Source organism: Amphibalanus amphitrite, unplaced genomic scaffold (genome assembly GCF_019059575.1).
Source record: "Amphibalanus amphitrite isolate SeventyFive unplaced genomic scaffold, NRLGWU_Aamphi_draft 000004F_arrow, whole genome shotgun sequence".
Classification (NCBI taxonomy): Eukaryota; Metazoa; Arthropoda; class Thecostraca; order Balanomorpha; family Balanidae; genus Amphibalanus; species Amphibalanus amphitrite.
Window position 1 is genome coordinate 1,910,895 of NW_024881501.1, and position 25,261 is coordinate 1,936,155.

At 53.1% G+C, this 25,261-nt stretch overlaps 1 long non-coding RNA gene across 1 annotated transcript; it reads right to left on the reverse strand.

The window, feature by feature from the left end:
* Positions 1 to 1,867: 1,867 nt before the first annotated feature.
* LOC122377396 lies at positions 1,868 to 2,598 on the reverse strand. Its single transcript, XR_006255857.1, has 3 exons — positions 2,426 to 2,598; positions 2,130 to 2,224; positions 1,868 to 1,945 (listed from the first exon to the last, which is right to left on the reverse strand). It is a non-coding gene; the product is annotated as an uncharacterized LOC122377396 (long non-coding RNA).
* Positions 2,599 to 25,261: the final 22,663 nt, after the last annotated feature.

The window sequence follows — 25,261 nt, forward strand, 5'->3', positions numbered from 1 at the left end:
TACCCTCCGAGAAGTTGTATTGAAGCACTCCTGTTGTTTTAGGTGCCTTGAGGTACCGATTTGGATCGAAGTTGGGCTGGCACACCTCGCAGACGACTACACCATGATCGGGAAAGCTGCGCAGCTGATGACTAGACGCTTCTTGGATGGTGGCCAGATCACGTGCTGAAGTCAGGACCGCATCGATTGTCGGCTGCGAAACGCATGGCCACTCTCTTTGCCTCTGAACGCCTGCCTGTTCTAAATAGGCCAAGAATCCGGGTCTGATTCGCCTTAAAATCAGCCTGCAGCCATGTCGGTTTTGCTCTGAGTATTTGCCTGCTCTAGAATGTCTAAAATCTGGATCTGATTCGCCTTCAAGTCAGCCAAGTCGGTCTTTATACTCTGCAACAATTAAGTTGTAGCTGTTCCCCGCTGAGATAGGACAGATCCAAGGCTAGGATGGCTGGGCGAGGTGCAGGACGTCATATCGACTATAATGAAATGCACCCACCTCCCCCTCACGCCTGACTTGCTCGGGTGCCAGAGCCAGAGGGCTGCTCGGATCCGGACGCCAGGCTGAACTTGAAGGCTGCCAACATGTTGGCAGCACTGTCAGTCACAAGAACGGACATCTTGCCCTCGAGCTCGTATTCTTCGATCGTCTCTTCGTAGGCGGCGAGAATGTTGGCCGCCTTGTGCCGCTCCGGGGAACGCCTGTAATGGCAATAGGCAACACCATGTGGAATTCAGTTATCACTAGTCTGTCAGCGAATTGTTCAAAGGGGAAGCTAAGAACATCATAATGAGTTACGATGACGGTGATGCCTACTTTCAGTCCATCTCGGATCATACATAATCAATGCATTTTTATGATTTTTAATTAGTTGAAATGTGAAATAAGAAAGATAACATCGCTTACTTGAAGGCCAGCAGGTGCGACTCCAGTTTGGCCTGTGGCTCTGGGGTCACAAAGTGCACCGTCATGCCCAATAAGGCGACAAGTTTCCGGCTGCTCCAGAGGCTCATGGTGAGGCACACGGTGCTGTCTTTTGGCAGGAAGAAAGGAGTCTTCTTAAGCGCAGCTTTCTTGCTAGAGGTGGCAAAAGATGAAAATTTTGGGAACCAGACTCGAACCAGACCCGGCTGGACATTTCTGGAACCAGTCGGACCCGGTCTTAGTTGGAATCGGAACCAGTTGGACCCGTTCCCCAAAAGTCAATTAATACAAACTACTTGTAGGTATCATTAGGTGCATCATGTAAAACAGTCTATTTCCCACTGGGAATACTCATGAGATACTGTGTGCAAAGAAACATTCACTTCATATTTTGCGGTAATGTGTAGTGTGCAAGATGTATAGTTAATGGTAGGACCCGGTCGGACCCGTCAGAAAAGTTCCAGGAACCGGTCTGGACCCATATGGGTCCAGGCTGGTTCTTTGGACCGGGTCCTCGGGTCCACATTTTGCCACCTCTATTTCTTGCCCTCTGCGAGGGACAGCAGCTGTTGTCGCACGAAGCGTCTCCCGGGGACTGGGTACCTGTGAGCATATGACATAACGTGAAGGAGTTATAATGGACTTTGTAACTAATTGCACTTTCTCTACAACTACAGCCATGGATCACAATTTGTAGGCAAGAACAGGGAATGCGCAGTTGGATCTACAAACATGTAATAGCCAATAGTTATAGGTACCTGTTGCCGGCGGCTCGCTGCGTGTGAGAGAACGTGGACTGTATGCTTAAACGTCAGCCAAAGAAGGTACAAAATACCCGTGTGTCGGTTCTCCTTGTTATACCCCTTAACGGAAAGAATGTATACAAAATAGGTCGGTATTGCCTTTAGACCATATGCGGGCTATGCAAACGTGCGGGCAAACAAAAGCATACTGTAGTCGCCGTCTCGTCCAAACGCTAAGCCTCCACACGCCAGATGCTCACTAGTGGTGTATTGCCACAAGTTTCTGTCAAAGAACACCGAACTCCGTAAGATTTTCAACTCGCAAATCAATATCACACGCCAGACAAAGGGGGGGGAAGAACAAGTGGAACCAGAAACAGCCAAACTCGCGATAAATTATCATAGTGGTTGGTTCCAAAGTTGAACAATCAACCACAAATCGACAAAGCGTACGATAACCAACCTACCATCAAATTGGCGTCCGTAGCCTGAAGACGACGACCAAACCAAAACCAAGTCCAAGCCAAGATGCTTCGCCGCAAGCCTCAAGCCATAACGCCGCCTGTACCAACAAACCCGTTCATGTGACACACGTGGCGCACCAGTTTCGATATCCGCGCACGAGGACATAACAGAAATACCAATACAAAGTCATATAATGGTTGAAAGGCCCAAAAAACTCAGTTCAATCTGAAATATCACTCCAGATAACGTTACATGAATGATATCCGAGCGGAATATACCGAAACTTCATTGTACTTACATCCCAACGACATCACGCGCGCGCCAAACCGAACCAAGAACGAATGAAGACCGAAAAGAGGTGGGTGACGACAACACCTCCGATTTTCACACCTCGTCCGAGAGCAGCCAGAGCGTCAAGAAATTAACCGTGTCCTAAAAATTCACAGACATAAATTTACCAAATATAATAACATATTTCCAAGGCATATACATAAATCTGAACAGACAATTCTCCGATAACATCTCTATTTTCGCAGCTCCAAATAATATTTATCGATATGACTGTAGCGGGGCTCGGCTGCAAGATATTTTATTTTGTTTGTTAGTGATTTGCGAGGCTGGTCAGTCACTGGGGCATATAGGCTGCTACAACTGTACGGTGATGGGTCATTGGGTTATGGGCATTCAAAGAGGATAGTTAACTCAGGTTGGCTGCCCGTGGCTCTCTCTCAACCCAGTTGGGACCCCCCCCATTAAACATATTTTTTTTTACGGTGTAACATCAGAACACGCTTGACATTACGGCAACTGCACGGAGGCGGATAACTCCCACTGGATATAACACATTCATGCTTCCACACAATCATCCTTTACCCATGCTCTCATTCACATCCCTTGCACACAGATAAAATGTCAGATTTCCAGTCTGATCCCTCCCTATTTTCCTAACTTCCCCCCAGTGGTGTACAGAAGCTCGTTAAATGTAAGCATGCTAAAAGTTAGACCCATGACATCGCCGAACATGACAAAAGAAAAAAAAACTGGTCCCAAAGCTGCTCAGGTCACGGCAACACAATTACGTCTCGCCGAGCGTTTCAAAGCTCTCCCCCCCCAAAAAAAAACTCCTTAAAACCCCATAGCTTCCACTACCCAACCAATTAATCTAATCCATGTCTCGTTCAGTGGTGGCATATGTCTGACGCACACCGGCATCATCCGTCTTGGCTGGTCATTCCCGTCTCCGTCACTGACCAGTGCACACGCCTGCGGAGGCCTAAAACCCTAACATTAAACGCCACAGTCACATGACCGACGCGAGACGGACCAAGGGTGCGTGGTGGCACGATGTAAACGAGTGCCACCGCCGTCTTAGTGCCGGCATGTGATGGGCCTAACCCGCACGTCGCCGGTGGCGCGGCCGTGCCCTACCTATCCCCCGGGTCATAAAACTGTCAGTTAGGTTCCGCAGGTAACACTACACCGTGGGTTCTATGAGGGACATAACCTATCCTTTTTGCCGGAGTGAGATTTTAATGCAGGCCGGATTTCCCTGCTTTGTAGAGAGTTCAACCCTCCTTCCGAATCACTCCGGGTGGCCGAAATTTAACGACGACTCAGCTACTTCGCCCCGTGGTGCCCTTACCGCGCCAAACCACGCCCGTGGGGTATTCCATCTTCCCACACCCCCCGGGTCCCTTCCCGCCCAGGGGTCTTGGAGCAGCCGGACCTATCTGCCACTACCCCGCATCTGGCCGGAGGGAGTACTTAGTGCACCTTTCTGGAGCCCTCCCTCTTCCAGGATCTTGAGACAATAATATTGCATCTTTCTGATACGCTAGTCTCCCCCCCCCCCCCTCGGGACGCCACCCGAGCCTCTACAGTCTACACGGCCTTCGGGTTACCGCCCTTCCCTGGACCCCGATATCCCGGCCGTCCCCTCCCTAAACTGCCGTCGCAGACCCTACTCGAAATGACCAACGCGCGCCCATGGCTACGTGGCTGTTCACGACATGGCCAGTGTCGGTTCGCAGCACTCACATGGTTCGCACGCGTGGTATATAATGTTACCTGGTCGGCCCCGGAACTCAAGCCGGTTTCCCGCGCCCGCCAGGCGCAATATCCTTCCTGTACCTCCCTGAATGCCTTCCCGCGCTATACCTGCGCAATAATTAGCAGCGTGACCAGGTCCTACCCAATTCCGTTCTCGTGACCTGCTGAGAGCGGGTTCCTGCGGTGCAGACTCCGTTCGGCAGGACACGCCGGATACATCCTAACTTTTTATCACCGGAGTGGGGAGTTAGAGGCGGGTGGGATGCTTCCTGCCTGAGGGGTATACCGATCCATCCCGATCGACCCTCGCTTTAGAACCACTCCGGCGGCCGAAATGTTGACGAACGGGTGAACAATCCCGTACGGTGGCTCTCTCCGCGACAATCCACGTTCGTGAGACGCTGTGCCCTCACGCAATACCGGGGAAAACTCACACCCTGAATCAAACATTCATGCATGAGAACCTCCCGTAATCGAGCAACACTTTCTGTGCCCCTCTGAACTGGTCATTGGGGAGATATAAGATCTGAAAGGCACCGTTCTGGCACCTCCCCAAAGCCAGGTGGTGTGACGGCCTGTACTCTCATCGTGAATGCTCCGTCGCACCCCACCGGTTTCCCGCCTGAGTTATCAGGGCTTATATATCATATGAATCTTAGCCGAGACCAAGACACGGCTATTTATTTTGCCCGACTTACGACGTGCCACCGGCCTGGGGCATCGAACGAGAGCAACCATACAAGAACAAAGCATGCTGCACGCGTCGCCCGGAATCACCACCACTGAACGGACCGATAATGAAACCTATAATGAAACCTTAAATACGAGCCCTAAAAAAAAACGATACCTCCAAACATGAATACGCGCACTCCCAGCGTCGAACCGTCCTTTGAACTGCAAACCACCAACCAATATCTTCTCAGAGCCTTCTTCCAGAGTGCCTACGTCCACTGCAACATGCTTCCAGTAACCCTGCAGCGACCTGGTTCCCCTGAACCGACCTCCATACATACTTATTTCCCTTGCCACTTATTTACCGCATCAGAACAGTTTCCAGATCACCAGGTCACCAGATCCAATCACCAGATCTTTCTCCGACCAAACCTATTCAGAAAGCAGTATTCCCTCTATAACCTAGCTGTTTTAATCTACCGTTCCGGAACAAACCAATCGCTAAAATTAAGCACCTCTAAATCGCCAACGTTAAACCCCCTACCACTGATGCTTTAACCAATAATCCTATTGTACGTTTAAAATGAGCTTCGGCCCAAATGCCATCAGATCAATCATAACTACACATTCAATCGTTCAACCCAGACAAAAACCCGTCCCATCACCCGTAAGTGTAGACAACCGTGTCGATGAACACAACGTACACGGGGGTACGACACGCATAGACTGGCCTCGCAGCCCCGATTTATTCCCTAATATAGTACCTCTTAATTCGATACGATTTATCTTAATTTCTTTCCTCGAGTTTTACCGATAAGCATTTTGTAGAGCGATTAGAGACCGTGTTCTAATTTCGACAAACCATGTAACTCTGACAAAGCATTAACTCAACCCATTCGTATAAAAAAAACATTGTCCGACTTTAACAATTGGAAGTTGGAAGCGATGCCTGACCCTATTTCAATCATCGGTGATGTTTATGTTAATCCGGGTATAATTGTTAATGACCCGACGGTCCGTGTAGCGATAGCCGCTCTCAGTGGGCCACAGGTCACCTCTGAATGCGGGCTCGGCTCAGCCATTGTTATCCCGCACCCCAGCGCGGTGCGAGCAGCGCGGGTCACCTGCCAATCCCCTGATCATTAACACGGCCGAGCCCGTCCGGCCCGGGCGTCGCCGCGCCCGCGGGTTGGGGTCCGTCCTCCCCACGCGTCCCGAGACAGCACCTCCTCCGTGACGTCATATACGCAGCAGACCCGACGACACAATCTCGGATTACCGACTGACGACATGAAACGCATGTTGGGGGCCATGAATGGGAGAGAGAGAGAGAGAGAGAGAGAGAGAGAGAGAGAGAGAGAGAGAGAGAGAGAGAGAGAGAGAGAGAGAGAGAGAAAGTGAGAGAGAGAGAGAGAGAGAGAGACAGAGAGAGAGAGAGAAAGAAAGTGAGAGGGAGAGAGGGAGAAGGGAGAGAGAGAGGGAAGAGAGAGAAGAGAGAAAGACATACAGACAGACAGACAGACAGACAGACAGACAGACAGACAGACAGACAGACCGCCCTACTGACAGACCGACGCACCATCAAACCAACAGACCATCAGACCGTGAACGGCAAACTGACGGACTGACAGGCCGACAAGCCGACAGAGCGACTGGCCGACACTCAGAGACTGCATTAACGATCACTCGGAGAAGACTGATAGGGAAGGTGGAATGTCGATAGATCACATTCTTACACGCGTCGCATCCATGCTCCGTCTTCAGTCGGTGCTCTACCACCGCGTCGAGTGATCGTGTGCCGCCGTCGGACCTAAGCGCCCCATCCCAGTTTCCCTGTGAACCCGCGCTGGACGGCCAGTGCACGCGCTAATTGCTCTAGCCGCCGCAGGACCGGCGGCCCGGGCATCGGTACCCAAGATGGCCGCTTCTTCCGACCGGCGCCGGCCCCCCACCGCCGGCGTCACCGTCTGACCAGCCGCACAGGTAACCCCTCCCCACGAGCGGGACACCCCCTCCTTCACACACATTCCTGGGGATTAGCCGGGTCGGCCGCCGCAGCCGGCTGATGGGTCCAGACGGCGCGGGCAGGGACATTTAAATCGTTCATAAACGGTATTGATATCGTCGTTAAGTGTCGGAGATAATGAGCGGCGTTCGGGCAAATTTAAAATTAAGCTTAGCAAAATCGTTCTGGCCACCCTCGATCAGAATCGTGAAATCAAATGATGATTATGGGGTATATTGCCGGAAATACAAACCAGATAACGTTAACTGTTAGGTAGAGCATGTTAATTTCACAGGTAGGTCACTTCTCGATTAGATGACAGTGGGGCGAAAACAAAAATGCCGGCCAATAGAATATATTTTAAATCATAACTGAGTCGTCAAGATACTAATCTCACCTCGGGCTTACGTTAAATTTCATCAAATTTGACTGGCCTTTGCTTGAGCTCGGCCACCCAAACCCGCCGGAAATGACAATTTCGGAAATGATTATTTGTTGATCGTTAATGAGTTATGGGTTTTGTTTCGCATATTTACCAACCCTGAAACCTAGAAGACACTCGTCGTTCAGCACTGAGTTACGCTACATACTGAATGAAGTTACGCATGGATTTCTGGGGCTAAAAGGCTCAAAACTTATCGTTACGCTAATTCGCAGATAGAAATAAACAACGTTTACCGGACATTGAAGTGATCGAGTATATACTGCAACGTAGGTACGTCGATTTGCACTGAAACCTGACAGCACTACTGACGCAAATGCCTGTTTACTTTGACGGTCTCGAATCAGAACTCTATCAAACAACAACCACGAGGACAACAACCACCCAGTGTGATGTAGTGTGACCTCCCACCGGTGCCTGTGTTCCGAAAAAAAAAACATGCCGACGTATGAACGGTGTCAGAAACGGTGTTTTGTTCGGCCCTCCCATTCTCTCCGAAGTCCGAATTCTCTCATTCTCTCCTTCAGCACTTTCATCTCGACAAGTTAATCCATTCATGTTTCCCTCCCTAATAGCCCCAACAGATGTGAGCACTTTTCCAAGATATATTCAGCCAAAACGAAGGAAGAGAAACTAGCAGTGAAACGACAGAGTTTTCAAAGATAAGCAAAACTAGACTTCAACTAGCCATAAACCATAGTGAACTGAGCCGATCCCCAAAACAGAGTGCCAGATTACCTATGTCAACTTTAAACTAAATAGCTAGGTACTGCATAAAGTGCCGTCCTTTGAGCCTGCAACTGAATATTAGACAATAGACAACCGGCTGGAGTAACCGAGACGAACGTAGCTGAGCATCACACGCATTTTGAAGAAAGTTCTACAGCCTTTCGCGTAATGAAGGCCAAAATTCGTCCCAATGGTCCGTCACTCTGATGCGCCCCGGCGCTCACATTTACACTCACGCACGCACACATTCAAGACCAGTCCTACCTCGCTTTAGACAAGGTTGCCAATTTAAGTCTGTTAATTGAAAAAATGAAACATATCCCAACCACCCCTTTTTGATACCCTACAGCAAGGCGCAATGCCGTTAACTCATTCAACAATTACACGCTCACACATACGTACATAACATGTCCCAGCCACCCCCATTTTTGATCTCCAAATCAAGGCGCAAGGCCGCTCAATCATACAACAAGCTCACACGCTCACGCATACGTACAGATCTCCCCCCCCCCCCAAACGGGCCTAAACAAAATTACATCCCCGGGGCGAGAGAAAAGCCGGGGCAGCAGGCGGGGCATGTGGTGCTGTGGGGCTGTTCACCACATATTAGTGACTGGATTTTACGTTAATCAGAAATGGAGAATATCAACCTGGTGCGTGTTCCAAAAATTCAATCAGTTCGATCCAAACGGCCCCAAGTAAAAGAATTAATTAAAAGAGCGGGTTGTTATATTTAAATTACCAAAACGAAGTCAAAAACCAAAACAGCGAATCAGACAATGGAGCGACGAAGAGACGAGAATGAAATCCAAGTTTGCCAAATATGCCCTGCCTAATCTAAGTTATAAATCCCGGACAGAACGGGCCTAATGGAGCCAGACGTGACGCGTCTGCTCGGGTCAAGAGCTCGGCCTAGAATGTCGGGGGAGCGGAGCGCGCGGCCCGACGCAGCGGGCTGGGCCCCAGACATGCGCAGAAGCACTCGGACACCACGTGGCTGCCGATCGGAGCGCGGATTGGTCACTGGCCGACGCACTGCGGCAGCGCAGGCCGCAGACACGCGGTCGCATCGTGATGGGACAAAGTTCACGAACAGACACGTCCTGGGCCGCCTCCCCAGCGCCGGGGCGGGGTAGCGACGTCACAAGTCGGCGCGCGAATCGGTCTGCGCCGGGAACTCCCGTGCCGGCCGGCGACACACGTGGTTACCACAGTACTCACCGCCTCAGCGCGGAGCGCATACACGATAAGCCAAAACAATCACTTTTCACATCACTCGGTGCGCGACGCAATCGACACTTCACTGCGCGACGCAATAATCACTACACGGTACGGCGCAACGCAATTGTCACTGCACGGTCCTGCGCGACGCAAGAATCACTACACCGCGCGACGCAGTTATCACTTCACTGTCGGCGCCACGCGATCAGGATCGTCCTCGAACGCACGTACGCGGGCGCACTTAAAAGTATCGGAAGTCCGGTTGCGGCCGGAACTGCACGCGGCGGCCGCTGCGGGTGTGCACCGGCGCAGCCGCGGACGGCTTGTCGTCCTTGGCCGGCGATGCGGAAGACGTCACTCCAGGTCTTGAAGTCCTCTTGCTGGACGGTCTTGTAGTCGTCGGCGTCTGTGTCGGCTCGTCGGGCGCCCCAGTGGCGAGGGGCCCGAGCGAGGTCGACGGTGACGGCTGCTGCTCCGGAGCCGTAGGCTCGGTACTGCTCGGACCAAGCGTGTCCGCAGGTGGCGGCATGTGTGCCGGTTTGAGTCTGTCGACGCTTACAGTGTCGTGGGCGCCAGTCGGCAGCTCCAACGTGAACACTTTAGGGCTGCGTCTGATGACTCGCATGGGGCCGCGGTACGGGGACTCCAGAGAGTGCCGCACGCGGTCAACGCGTACCCACACGTGTGTGCATGTCATGAGATCGGGTGGCACGTGCGTCGGTGGTGTGCGGGCGTGGTTCGAGCCCTGTGAGAGTGTGACGAAATCGATTTCTGACATACGTTTTGCCAGTTCTTGGACGTACTTTGTCCCGACGGGGACCTTCTCGACGGCGCAGCGGGGAAACAGCACCTGCGCGCCTGTGACGGCAGTGAATGCCGAAAAACCCGACTCTGCTGGCATGGCTCTCAAACCTAGCAAAACGACGGGTAGCGCGCGCAGCCACTCTTGCTTGCGCGCCCGGATGGCGGCTTTGAGCGTTCGGTGGACTCTTTCCACCATCCCATTACATGTCGGATGATAAGCAGTGGTTCGGAGGCGATGGAAACCTATCATTGAAGACAAGTGTGAAAACAGTTCTGATTCGAATTGGGAACCGCGGTCCGTGACTACATGCAGTGGCACTCCGAACCGGGACACCCAAGTGTCGAGGAAAGCGGAGGCTACACTTTCCGCGGTGATCGAGACCAACGGCACGGCCTCGACCCAACGCGTGGCGCGATCGATGCATGTCAACAAATAACGAAATGGCGCGGTGAAGGGGTGCCCGTGGGGTACTGACGGGGGCAGCGGCCCGACTATGTCTATATGTACAGTTTCAAACCGCTGTGAGGGCACATCAAATCGACCGGGCGGAGAACGAGTGTGCCTGTGCACCTTGGCTTCCTGACATGCTTCACACTCCTTCACCCATCGCGCAATGTCACGGCGCATATCATGCCAGAAATAGCGAGAGCTGATGAGACGGGTGGTGCCTTTCCTACCCGGGTGTGACAGGCCGTGGAAACGATCAAACACGGCGCGCCTGCATGCCTCTGGTACGTACGGGCGTGGATGTGGTCCAGTGTTTTCACACAGGACTGTGATGTCGCCAGACAGTGTTACTGGCTCCAATCGGGAGGTGTCCTGCGGGTTTGAGCGCGATCCTGGACCTGACTCGGAATCCTGGTGCTCTGAATCGGCACTGTCGACGTCTCTCTCCTTTTCCTGCTTCTGAGCCGCCGCGATAAAATGGAGGTCACATGCATCGAGGGACACTGCATTTACCGGGCGACTGAGACAGTCCGCCACCACGTTGTCACTGCCACGAATGTACGAGACCTCCGTGATGTATTCCGTGACGACACACCAGTGGCGCTGTTGGCGGTCAGACTTAGCCGTGTGCGGGCTGTGAAAAGCGCGCACGAGTGGCTTGTGGTCTGTTCGCAGGGTAACGTGGCGGCCTTCGATCACGTCACGAAAATGGAGTGTGGCCAGATAAGCCGCGAGTAGCTCTCTGTCATACGCGGCGTACTTCTGTTGGGCCTGACTGAGCTTCCGTGAAAAGAAGCCAATGGGAACGGGTACTCCGTCCACAATCTGATGGAGCGCGGCACCCACCGCGACTTGTGATGCGTCAGTAACGAGCTCGTACTGCTCGCAGTGTGGCACTGGGTGTGGAAGAGTGCAGGCGCCAGCCAGCGCTGCTTTACTGTCACTGAACGCCTGAGTCTGTTCCTCTGTCCACGTCAGTTCTTTGCTTTTTGGGTTGAGTCGAATCAGTTCGGTCAGGTGGAACGTGACATCGGCGAATCGCGGAATCATACGCCGGTAGAAGCCGATGAGTCCCAGATAGCGACGCAGTGACTCTGAGTCATGCGGTAGAGGGAGGTCCAGAATCTCCTTCACTCTGGCCTTGGGAGGTGTGACACCTGTGCTGGTGACGTCATGACCGAGGAAGATGAGTGACTTCTTCATGAACTCGCATTTCTCCAGTGAGATGCGAAGCTTGTGCTCAGCCAGCTTGCTGAACACGAGGCGCAGATCTTTCTCATGCTGCTCCTGGTTCTCGGAAAATACCAGAATATCGTCGAGATAGACGAACACGCACGGCACGTCTCGGAAGATGCCGTCCATGACCCTCTGGAATGTGGCACCTGCGTTGCGAAGCCCCATTGGAATGAAGGCGTATTCGTACAAGCCGAAGGGCGTGGTGACAGCCGTCTTCTCTGAGTCAGCGGGGTTCATAGGCACCTGGTGATATGCACGGAGCAGATCGATTTTGCTGAACCACTGAGCGTTGTGGAGCTTGGTTGAGAGGCTCTGAATGTGCGGCAGTGGGTAGCGGTCCGGTTTGGTTACGGCGTTGAGCGCGCGGTAATCACCGGTGACACGCCACTCACCAGGGGTACTCTTCGGAACCATGTGGATGGGTGAGGCCCACGGGGACCTAGACGGACGAATCACTCCTGTTTTGAGCAGCACATCGAGTGCTTGCTTTGCTGCGGTTAGTTTGTCGGGCGGCAGCTTGCGTGGGCTGGCGAACGTGGGTGGAGCGCTGCCGGTGTCGATGAAGTGAGTGGTTTTGATTGGCGAGTCTGTGTACTCCGGCTGGTTAGGGCTGAGAACAGCGGGGTGATCCTCTAGGATGGGCCGCACTGCCTCAGGCACCTGAGCGAGATCATTTATCACCAAATGAACAGACTCCCCGGTCGTCGGTACACCGGGAGCAGAGAGCAGAGTGGTGGAGTCGCGGAGAACTTGGGAACCACAATCGACAACCAACGAGTTGTGAGCGAGAAAATCGTTACCGAGTAGTGGCTCTGTCACTTCAGCCACTACAAATGTCCATGTGTAACTGCGTCGGAGTGTGGGGAGGACAATATCGAGAGTGGCCTCGCCATGCACGCGCAGTGGCTGCCCGCTGGCAGTCGTGATCGAAACAGCGGATGGGTGAATTAGAGTTCCATTCACATAGGAGGGTGGAACCAGGGATACACCAGCGCCAGTATCCACGATGAATTTCAGGGGCTGATCATTCACCTTGGCTGTGACCCTAAGGAGCGGCAGGCCGAGGGCTGCGTTTACGGCCTGCTCCTCTCGTTTCCCGACTCTGAGACTGCACGGGAGGGAGATGCAGCTCGTGAGGACGGCTGCATGGTCAGATCAGCAGCTTTGTCGGGCCAGTGACACCATGGCTTGCAAGTGCGTGCTCGGCTGCCGAAAAACAGGTGAGCACGGCATACTTTCGGCTTCTGGTCAGGATGGAACGGCGTGAGCCCGAGAGACGCCCTGGAATCACGAGCATCACGAGCAGGGGACTGTGTCGCGGCTCGGCTCTGCGGCTGAGTGGCCCTGTGGTACCTTGGGTGCTGCTGAGCCACAAAGAACGCCTGTGAGTCGGACTGTGGGTCCTGATCCTGACAGTGAACCATGTTAGCAGCTGAGTTTTGCACAAGAGGCATCAGTTCGTCCGCGAGTTTGCCCAACTGCGACAGTGAGAGCTCGCGCTGAGAAGCCAGGGCCGTTGCAATGCCTGTAGGTAGCGACTGGATAAATTTGTGCCGAACGAGATCGTCTCCGACACCAACCTTGTCGGCCACCTCTCTGAGTTCGCTTAGAAAGAGTGAGGGGCGGCCCGTCAGACGCGTTTTGCTGATCAGTTTCTCAAACATCTCTGGCTTTGTCTTTTCGTACATGTCAGTGACGGCTGTCTGTAGCTCAGAGAAATTTTTGTTGCTCAAGACAGCACGCGGAATGTGCGAGATGGTTTCCGGAGGCAGGGCAGAGAGAACGTGGTAGAATTTGGTCTGCGAGTTGGTGATTTTGGCAATGTTAAATTGGGCGTCCATAATAGCAAACCAGCCGTCAACCGCGGTGTCCATAAAAACCGGCGGCTTGATCGACACATGATGGACCGGCTCAGCATGAGCGGGTTCCATCGTGCCCTCGTTCGTCATGATCGTTAAAGTATAGCCGGTGTTTGCAATGCACTGAACAATTAAAGATTAAAACACCGGGTGCAAAATCCGAAAGAGTCAATGGAACGCCGAAATAAAATCACCGAGAAGATAAATGCCTAACTAATCACACGGCGGAGAGATGGCACAGAAACCATCATGGAAAAGTGGCGCAGAAGCCACTGTGGAGCGACGGAATAGCAATCCATGTGGGGGAATAATATAATTGATTCGGGAATGAGCGGAGGCGACAACCCGGAAGTATGGAAAAATCGAACAAGAATCACGTCGGGGTCACCAATATGTGGTGCTGTGGGGCTGTTCACCACATATTAGTGACTGGATTTTACGTTAATCAGAAATGGAGAATATCAACCTGGTGCGTGTTCCAAAAATTCAATCAGTTCGATCCAAACGGCCCCAAGTAAAAGAATTAATTAAAAGAGCGGGTTGTTATATTTAAATTACCAAAACGAAGTCAAAAACCAAAACAGCGAATCAGACAATGGAGCGACGAAGAGACGAGAATGAAATCCAAGTTTGCCAAATATGCCCTGCCTAATCTAAGTTATAAATCCCGGACAGAACGGGCCTAATGGAGCCAGACGTGACGCGTCTGCTCGGGTCAAGAGCTCGGCCTAGAATGTCGGGGGAGCGGAGCGCGCGGCCCGACGCAGCGGGCTGGGCCCCAGACATGCGCAGAAGCACTCGGACACCACGTGGCTGCCGATCGGAGCGCGGATTGGTCACTGGCCGACGCACTGCGGCAGCGCAGGCCGCAGACACGCGGTCGCATCGTGATGGGACAAAGTTCACGAACAGACACGTCCTGGGCCGCCTCCCCAGCGCCGGGGCGGGGTAGCGACGTCACAAGTCGGCGCGCGAATCGGTCTGCGCCGGGAACTCCCGTGCCGGCCGGCGACACACGTGGTTACCACAGGCACATTGGGGAAGGATTTAGATAGGAAAGCAGCTCTTTCACCTCCAGTGCTGACCTTACTTGTTTACTGGCAACGGCGATATGCGGGCGGCAGAGTCGGCGGCGGTAGGCGGCGGGCGGGCGGCAGAGCGGCGAAGCGACGGCGAGCGGGCGGCAGAGCGGCGCAGGGTCCTCCAGCGTAGTCCTCCCATCTCCTCCGGGACTGCGGCCGCCACCTCCTCCTCCCGAGCTCTCCTCTCCACTCCAGCTCAATGTCCTCGAACTATCTCCTCCATCCTGTCTGCTCCGACCGCGTCCACCTGCCTCCACTCAACTGTCTCTGTGAACCCTCTCCCGGAACTGCACTGTCTCCTGAACCCAACTGCACTCCAACCGAGCTGAACTGCCCCCAGAACCGAACTCAACTGGTGCCCAGCGTCCTCCTTCCCGAACTGAACTGTCTCCTCCAAAATCCTAAAAGTTTTGCTGGAGCTCCATCTGCCTCGGGCTGTCTCTGGATTTGCCGTCTTCGCTCCGCCTCCTTCTTCCGAGTTCTGCTGCTCTCTGAATTCCAGTAAGGGCCAATTTTCTATGTCTTCTCTCTGTCTAACCAGTCTTCTGTATTTTCTGCTGAGTCTGGTTGCCGAAAGGGTGGGATTCCTATTAAATTTAACGCTATGTTGGGCCGAAACGTATGCGTTTTCCCGCTGTGCAGCCTCCGGCGTGCCGTTTCCATGGTGACTGCTATCCTCTCTGGGTGCTCCTCCTCCCTTCAAATATTCTGGCGCCGATAGGTGAATTTGAATCTTCTGCCCCTCGTAGCCTCCGGCCAGGTTTGCCAGCGCGGGAAGATGGGCCCGGGAATGCGGATGTGCCGTGCCATGCTGGAATTTGGATATTGTTACTCTGTCCCAGTTTCACGATGCTGATTGTCGGCGCCAGCCTCGGCACATCCTGGAAATGTGCTATTTCGAGCCGTGTTTTGAAGAAATTGCCTTTGAAGTGTGATACCGGTGGTCAATTTGGTCCCGGGCGTCCCGGCCTCCCGCTGCCGCAGCGGCGCTGTCGTGTCCTGTTTCCCAGGCTGACGGTGTCCGGTCGCCGCGCGTGGGAGGCTGCGTGCCTCTGTTCGTCCGTCCCCCCCCCCCCTGACCGGGGTTGGGACCCATTGCTGGACCCTTCCACGGTCAGCGGCGGTGAGACGTCTCTGTAAGGGCCGCAGGATAATGGCGTTTGGCGGCGCAGTCTCAGATCCGTGTTTGTCCTGCCGTCCGGTGTCGGCCAGATGGTCGGCGGGTCAGCGGTGTCCGGTCGCCGGCGCGCTGATGAAGGATGAATTTGGGAACGGGTTGATTTGGGGAGGGAAAATGAAACGCACCAGCGTTACATTTTCATAACCATCTTCTTTGAGTCGCGCCCCCGCGACTCGGGGTTGGAGCCGGCTGCAAAGACCTTGAGGGGAGATGATGAAACCTGAGAGACGTATGGTTGGATGAGGTGGGTGGTGAATTAGCGTCAACAGAAGGATGTGGCAGGATGAGGACTTACCCCTGCCCGCTGGTCTCCTCACTCACCTCGGGGTGCACTGCGCCAGTTCGATCATTCCCTAGCATACACACAGTACATACACAGCAAGCAGACAAGGCACGCATTTCCACAACATTCATCGAGGTCCGTAGCGCTATCATCGCCCCTCCACTCGCTCAGAATTGACCCGGAATCCGCGCATCCGATCTTTCTCTTGCATGGATAGGAGAACGAATCACAAGTACCTATTCCTAATAAATGGTTGTGTTTGTGCAAAATACTGCAACACTGCCTACACATCCCTTGATGTCTGTGTGTCCCTTCCAGTCCTTAGGGGGACAGGCCTGGGTAGTACACCCGCGGTGACCACGTAGACACTGCTGAGTCAGGTATCGTAATTGAGTTCGGCAGCTGCCCCAGCTCCCGCTCCGTCTGGTGGGCAGCTGCTGCCCACTGTAGCCAGGAGAGCCGGCTGCGAAGCGGACCCTGGGGCAGGCGAGACTAGCCCCTGGAACCGTCCTCGCCAGCTCCGCCTTCCTCCGTCCGCCTAACTGTAGTCGGATGACCAGGCGCGGCACCGCCCAAGCGGTGGGCGGCGCACCCCGGCTGTCACCTTCGCCAGCTCCGCCCTGGTGGTATATCCCCAGACCTGCAATGAAATAAACGGGGAGGGCGGCGCCGGAGAGAAGTCCGGTGATGATGGTGAAGCCGGTGGATGTTGTACCAAGGCGCCACCCGCTCCGTGCTGGCCTGACCTCCGCCCGGGCTGGAACCGGCTGACAAACCACCTTCTCCGTCTTTCCTTCAACAGCTCCCTCCAGTCCGCTTCACTTGTCTCCTGGCCGCGCTCTTCTGCTTCGCTTTCGTCAGGTCCGGTCTCGGTCTTCTTTGTTCCTCCTCCCAATAGCTGCTGAGAGATGTCGTCAGCCCGACGGATCTCTGTTGACAGAGCCAGGACATTTTTCAGCCCTGACTCCGTGGCCGACGTTCGCGGGCCACTGAATGCACAAGTGACCCGTGTTCGAAAGCCAAGATTGTCCGCTGTCTCCCGTCCATCTCCGCCGCCCTGCTTCTGTTGCCGCCGTTGCCTCCGGTGATTGAGTTCTGCCTTTCAACATCTTCCTGGATATAATACTCAATCCTACAACATCTTCATATCTCCTCAGCCAGATAGTTTTTCAATACTAGTATTACCAAACATAAAACCGTCCATCTTTACGATACAGCTGCTAAACGCCTCCTTTGGTGATTCAGTTCAGCTTTCCACCTCCTCCTGGGTAAAACGTTCAGACCCACAACATCTTCCAAGGTATATCTGCTCAATAGTACAACATCTTCATATCATCAGTCGCCCTTAGCCAGCCAATGATACTATGAAACATGTGCCCCGACAACATATAAATCTATCTTCCTTTATAATTTTACAGCAAAACATCCGCCTTTGAGATTGAGGTCCACTTTCAACATCTTCGAGATAACCATGCTCATTCCTTCAACATCTTCATCCGCCGTTCAAACTGTCACTTATGGTTCCCGTTGCAGCCCCAAGTTGCAGAAAATTGTATTACTTATAAACATTACCTCTTATGGTCAATCCAGTCGAACTTTTGACCTGCAACTTTTCCGGTTCGGCTATGCGTGTCAGCCCACCGACTTCGTGCCTCCAGGACATGGCCATCCCCCACGTTGGGCGCCAAATTTCTTGTAGCGGGGCTCGGCTGCAAGATATTTTATTTTGTTTGTTAGTGATTTGCGAGGCTGGTCAGTCACTGGGGCATATAGGCTGCTACAACTGTACGGTGATGGGTCATTGGGTTATGGGCATTCAAAGAGGATAGTTAACTCAGGTTGGCTGCCCGTGGCTCTCTCTCAACCCAGTTGGGACCCCCCCCCCATTAAACATTTTTTTTTTTTTTACGGTGTAACATCAGAACACGCTTGACATTACGGCAACTGCACGGAGGCGGATAACTCCCACTGGATATAACACATTCATGCTTCCACACAATCATCCTTTACCCATGCTCTCATTCACATCCCTTGCACACAGATAAAATGTCAGATTTCCAGTCTGATCCCTCCCTATTTTCCTAACTTCCCCCCAGTGGTGTACAGAAGCTCGTTAAATGTAAGCATGCTAAATGTTAGACCCATGACATCGCCGAACATGACAAAAGAAAAAAAAACTGGTCCCAAAGCTGCTCAGGTCACGGCAACACAATTACGTCTCGCCGAGCGTTTCAAAGCTCTCCCCCCCAAAAAAAAACTCCTTATAACCCCATAGCTTCCACTACCCAACCAATTAATCTAATCCATGTCTCGTTCAGTGGTGGCATATGTCTGACGCACACCGGCATCATCCGTCTTGGCTGGTCATTCCCGTCTCCGTCACTGACCAGTGCACACGCCTGCGGAGGCCTAAAACCCTAACATTAAACGCCACAGTCACATGACCGACGCGAGACGGACCAAGGGTGCGTGGTGGCACGATGTAAACGAGTGCCACCGCCGTCTTAGTGCCGGCATGTGATGGGCCTAACCCGCACGTCGCCGGTGGCGCGGCCGTGCCCTACCTATCCCCCGGGTCATAAAACTGTCAGTTAGGTTCCGCAGGTAACACTACACCGTGGGTTCTATGAGGGACATAACCTATCCTTTTTGCCGGAGTGAGATTTTAATGCAGGCCGGATTTCCCTGCTTTGTAGAGAGTTCAACCCTCCTTCCGAATCACTCCGGGTGGCCGAAATTTAACGACGACTCAGCTACTTCGCCCCGTGGTGCCCTTACCGCGCCAAACCACGCCCGTGGGGTATTCCATCTTCCCACACCCCCCGGGTCCCTTCCCGCCCAGGGGTCTTGGAGCAGCCGGACCTATCTGCCACTACCCCGCATCTGGCCGGAGGGAGTACTTAGTGCACCTTTCTGGAGCCCTCCCTCTTCCAGGATCTTGAGACAATAATATTGCATCTTTCTGATACGCTAGTCTCCCCCCCCCCTCGGGACGCCACCCGAGCCTCTACAGTCTACACGGCCTTCGGGTTACCGCCCTTCCCTGGACCCCGATATCCCGGCCGTCCCCTCCCTAAACTGCCGTCGCAGACCCTACTCGAAATGACCAACGCGCGCCCATGGCTACGTGGCTGTTCACGACATGGCCAGTGTCGGTTCGCAGCACTCACATGGTTCGCACGCGTGGTATATAATGTTACCTGGTCGGCCCCGGAACTCAAGCCGGTTTCCCGCGCCCTCCAGGCGCAATATCCTTCCTGTACCTCCCTGAATGCCTTCCCGCGCTATACCTGCGCAATAATTAGCAGCGTGACCAGGTCCTACCCAATTCCGTTCTCGTGACCTGCTGAGAGCGGGTTCCTGCGGTGCAGACTCCGTTCGGCAGGACACGCCGGATACATCCTAACTTTTTATCACCGGAGTGGGGAGTTAGAGGCGGGTGGGATGCTTCCTGCCTGAGGGGTATACCGATCCATCCCGATCGACCCTCGCTTTAGAACCACTCCGGCGGCCGAAATGTTGACGAACGGGTGAACAATCCCGTACGGTGGCTCTCTCCGCGACAATCCACGTTCGTGAGACGCTGTGCCCTCACGCAATACCGGGGAAAACTCACACCCTGAATCGAACATTCATGCATGAGAACCTCCCGTAATCGAGCAACACTTTCTGTGTCCCTCTGAACTGGTCATTGGGGAGATATAAGATCTGAAAGGCACCGTTCTGGCACCTCCCCAAAGCCAGGTGGTGTGACGGCCTGTACACTCATCGTGAATGCTCCGTCGCACCCCACCGGTTTCCCGCCTGAGTTATCAGGGCTTATATATCATATGAATCTTAGCCGAGACCAAGACACGGCTATTTATTTTGCCCGACTTACGACGTGCCACCGGCCTGGGGCATCGAACGAGAGCAACCATACAAGAACAAAGCATGCTGCACGCGTCGCCCGGAATCACCACCACTGAACGGACCGATAATGAAACCTATAATGAAACCTTAAATACGAGCCCTAAAAAAAAAAAACGATACCTCCAAACATGAATACGCGCACTCCCAGCGTCGAACCGTCCTTTGAACTGCAAACCACCAACCAATATCTTCTCAGAGCCTTCTTCCAGAGTGCCTACGTCCACTGCAACATGCTTCCAGTAACCCTACAGCGACCTGGTTCCCCTGAACCGACCTCCATACATACTTATTTCCCTTGCCACTTATTTACCGCATCAGAACAGTTTCCAGATCACCAGGTCACCAGATCCAATCACCAGATCTTTCTCCGACCAAACCTATTCAGAAAGCAGTATTCCCTCTATAACCTAGCTGTTTTAATCTACCGTTCCGGAACAAACCAATCGCTAAAATTAAGCACCTCTAAATCGCCAACGTTAAACCCCCTACCACTGATGCTTTAACCAATAATCCTATTGTACGTTTAAAATGAGCTTCGGCCCAAATGCCATCAGATCAATCATAACTACACATTCAATCGTTCAACCCAGACAAAAACCCGTCCCATCACCCGTAAGTGTAGACAACCGTGTCGATGAACACAACGTACACGGGGGTACGACACGCATAGACTGGCCTCGCAGCCCCGATTTATTCCCTAATATAGTACCTCTTAATTCGATACGATTTATCTTAATTTCTTTCCTCGAGTTTTACCGATAAGCATTTTGTAGAGCGATTAGAGACCGTGTTCTAATTTCGACAAACCATGTAACTCTGACAAAGCATTAACTCAACCCATTCGTATAAAAAAAACATTGTCCGACTTTAACAATTGGAAGTTGGAAGCGATGCCTGACCCTATTTCAATCATCGGTGATGTTTATGTTAATCCGGGTATAATTGTTAATGACCCGACGGTCCGTGTAGCGATAGCCGCTCTCAGTGGGCCACAGGTCGACTCTGAATGCGGGCTCGGCTCAGCCATTGTTATCCCGCACCCCAGCGCGGTGCGAGCAGCGCGGGTCACCTGCCAATCCCCTGATCATTAACACGGCCGAGCCCGTCCGGCCCGGGCGTCGCCGCGCCCGCGGGTTGGGGTCCGTCCTCCCCACGCGTCCCGAGACAGCACCTCCTCCGTGACGTCATATACGCAGCAGACCCGACGACACAATCTCGGATTACCGACTGACGACATGAAACGCATGTTGGGAGCCATGAATGGGAGAGAGAGAGAGAGAGAGAGAGAGAGAGAGAGAGAGAGAGAGAGAGAGAGAGAGAGAGAGAGAGAGAGAGAGAGAGAAAGTGAGAGAGAGAGAGAGAGAGAGAGAGGGAGAGAGAGAGACAGAGAGAGAGAGAGAAAGAAAGTGAGAGGGAGAGAGGGAGAAGGGAGAGAGAGAGGGAAGAGAGAGAAGAGAGAAAGACATACAGACAGACATACAGACAGACAGACAGACAGACAGACAGACAGACAGACAGACAGACAGACAGACAGACCGCCCTACTGACAGACCGACGCACCATCAAACCAACAGACCATCAGACCGTGAACGGCAAACTGACGGACTGACAGGCCGACAAGCCGACAGAGCGACTGGCCGACACTCAGAGACTGCATTAACGATCACTCGGAGAAGACTGATAGGGAAGGTGGAATGTCGATAGATCACATTCTTACACGCGTCGCATCCATGCTCCGTCTTCAGTCGGTGCTCTACCACCGCGTCGAGTGATCGTGTGCCGCCGTCGGACCTAAGCGCCCCATCCCAGTTTCCCTGTGAACCCGCGCTGGACGGCCAGTGCACGCGCTAATTGCTCTAGCCGCCGCAGGACCGGCGGCCCGGGCATCGGTACCCAAGATGGCCGCTTCTTCCGACCGGCGCCGGCCCCCCACCGCCGGCGTCACCGTCTGACCAGCCGCCAGGTAACCCCTCCCCACGAGCGGGACACCCCCTCCTTCACACACATTCCTGGGGATTAGCCGGGTCGGCCGCCGCAGCCGGCTGATGGGTCCAGACGGCGCGGGCAGGGACATTTAAATCGTTCATAAACGGTATTGATATCGTCGTTAAGTGTCGGAGATAATGAGCGGCGTTCGGGCAAATTTAAAATTAAGCTTAGCAAAATCGTTCTGGCCACCCTCGATCAGAATCGTGAAATCAAATGATGATTATGGGGTATATTGCCGGAAATACAAACCAGGTAACGTTAACTGTTAGGTAGAGCATGTTAATTTCACAGGTAGGTCACGTCTCGATTAGATGACAGTGGGGCGAAAACAAAAATGCCGGCCAATAGAATATATTTTAAATCATAACTGAGTCGTCAAGATACTAATCTCACCTCGGGCTTACGTTAAATTTCATCAAATTTGACTGGCCTTTGCTTGAGCTCGGCCACCCAAACCCGCCGGAAATGACAATTTCGGAAATGATTATTTGTTGATCGTTAATGAGTTATGGGTTTTGTTTCGCATATTTACCAACCCTGAAACCTAGAAGACACTCGTCGTTCAGCACTGAGTTACGCTACATACTGAATGAAGTTACGCATGGATTTCTGGGGCTAAAACGCTCAAAACTTATCGTTACGCTAATTCGCAGATAGTGAGAAATAAACAACGTTTACCGGACATTGAAGTGATCGAGTATATACTGCAACGTAGGTACGTCGATTTGCACTGAAACCTGACAGCACTACTGACGCAAATGCCTGTTTACTTTGACGGTCTCGAATCAGAACTCTATCAAACAACAACCACGAGGACAACAACCACCCAGTGTGATGTAGTGTGACCTCCCACCGGTGCCTGTGTTCCGAAAAAAAAACATGCCGACGTATGAACGGTGTCAGAAACGGTGTTTTGTTCGGCCCTCCCATTCTCTCCGAAGTCCGAATTCTCTCATTCTCTCCTTCAGCACTTTCATCTCGACAAGTTAATCCATTCATGTTTCCCTCCCTAATAGCCCCAACAGATGTGAGCACTTTTCCAAGATATATTCAGCCAAAACGAAGGAAGAGAAACTAGCAGTGAAACGACAGAGTTTTCAAAGATAAGCAAAACTAGACTTCAACTAGCCATAAACCATAGTGAACTGAGCCGATCCCCAAAACAGAGTGCCAGATTACCTATGTCAACTTTAAACTAAATAGCTACTGCATAAAGTGCCGTCCTTTGAGCCTGCAACTGAATATTAGACAATAGACAACCGGCTGGAGTAACCGAGACGAACGTAGCTGAGCATCACACGCATTTTGAAGAAAGTTCTACAGCCTTTCGCGTAATGAAGGCCAAAATTCGTCCCAATGGTCCGTCACTCTGATGCGCCCCGGCGCTCACATTTACACTCACGCACGCACACATTCAAGACCAGTCCTACCTCGCTTTAGACAAGGTTGCCAATTTAAGTCTGTTAATTGAAAAAATGAAACATATCCCAACCACCCCTTTTTGATACCCTACAGCAAGGCGCAATGCCGTTAACTCATTCAACAATTACACGCTCACACATACGTACATAACATGTCCCAGCCACCCCCATTTTTGATCTCCAAATCAAGGCGCAAGGCCGCTCAATCATACAACAAGCTCACACGCTCACGCATACGTACAGATCTCCCCCCCCCCCCCCAAACGGGCCTAAACAAAATTACATCCCCGGGGCGAGAGAAAAGCCGGGGCAGCAGGCGGGGCACATTGGGGAAGGATTTAGATAGGAAAGCAGCTCTTTCACCTCCAGTGCTGACCTTACTTGTTTACTGGCAACGGCGATATGCGGGCGGCAGAGTCGGCGGCGGTAGGCGGCGGGCGGGCGGCAGAGCGGCGCAGGGTCCTCCAGCGTAGTCCTCCCATCTCCTCCGGGACTGCAGCCGCCACCTCCTCCTCCCGAGCTCTCCTCTCCACTCCAGCTCAATGTCTTCGAACTATCTCCTCCATCCTGTCTGCTCCGACCGCGTCCACCTGCCTCCACTCAACTGTCTCTGTGAACCCTCTCCCGGAACTGCACTGTCTCCTGAACCCAACTGCACTCCAACCGAGCTGAACTGCCCCCAGAACCGAACTCAACTGGTGCCCAGCGTCCTCCTTCCCGAACTGAACTGTCTCCTCCAAAATCCTAAAAGTTTTGCTGGAGCTCCATCTGCCTCGGGCTGTCTCTGGATTTGCCGTCTTCGCTCCGCCTCCTTCTTCCGAGTTCTGCTGCTCTCTGAATTCCAGTAAGGGCCAATTTTCTATGTCTTCTCTCTGTCTAACCAGTCTTCTGTATTTTCTGCTGAGTCTGGTTGCCGAAAGGGTGGGATTCCTATTAAATTTAACGCTATGTTGGGCCGAAACGTATGCGTTTTCCCGCTGTGCAGCCTCCGGCGTGCCGTTTCCATGGTGACTGCTATCCTCTCTGGGTGCTCCTCCTCCCTTCAAATATTCTGGCGCCGATAGGTGAATTTGAATCTTCTGCCCCTCGTAGCCTCCGGCCAGGTTTGCCAGCGCGGGAAGATGGGCCCGGGAATGCGGATGTGCCGTGCCATGCTGGAATTTGGATATTGTTACTCTGTCCCAGTTTCACGATGCTGATTGTCGGCGCCAGCCTCGGCACATCCTGGAAATGTGCTATTTCGAGCCGTGTTTTGAAGAAATTGCCTTTGAAGTGTGATACCGGTGGTCAATTTGGTCCCGGGCGTCCCGGCCTCCCGCTGCCGCAGCGGCGCTGTCGTGTCCTGTTTCCCAGGCTGACGGTGTCCGGTCGCCGCGCGTGGGAGGCTGCGTGCCTCTGTTCGTCCGTCCCCCCCCCCCCCCTGACCGGGGTTGGGACCCATTGCTGGACCCTTCCACGGTCAGCGGCGGTGAGACGTCTCTGTAAGGGCCGCAGGATAATGGCGTTTGGCGGCGCAGTCTCAGATCCGTGTTTGTCCTGCCGTCCGGTGTCGGCCAGATGGTCGGCGGGTCAGCGGTGTCCGGTCGCCGGCGCGCTGATGAAGGATGAATTTGGGAACGGGTTGATTTGGGGAGGGAAAATGAAACGCACCAGCGTTACATGACCAATAAACAAATGCATAAAACGCAATTCGCAACCATCCTAGACGCTAAGATTTATATATCACCATTTCGCGGTACAAACTAAATTTATTGTCGCAGAAACTCTTACGAGAAACAACAAATACTGGCAGGTAGCGCCAA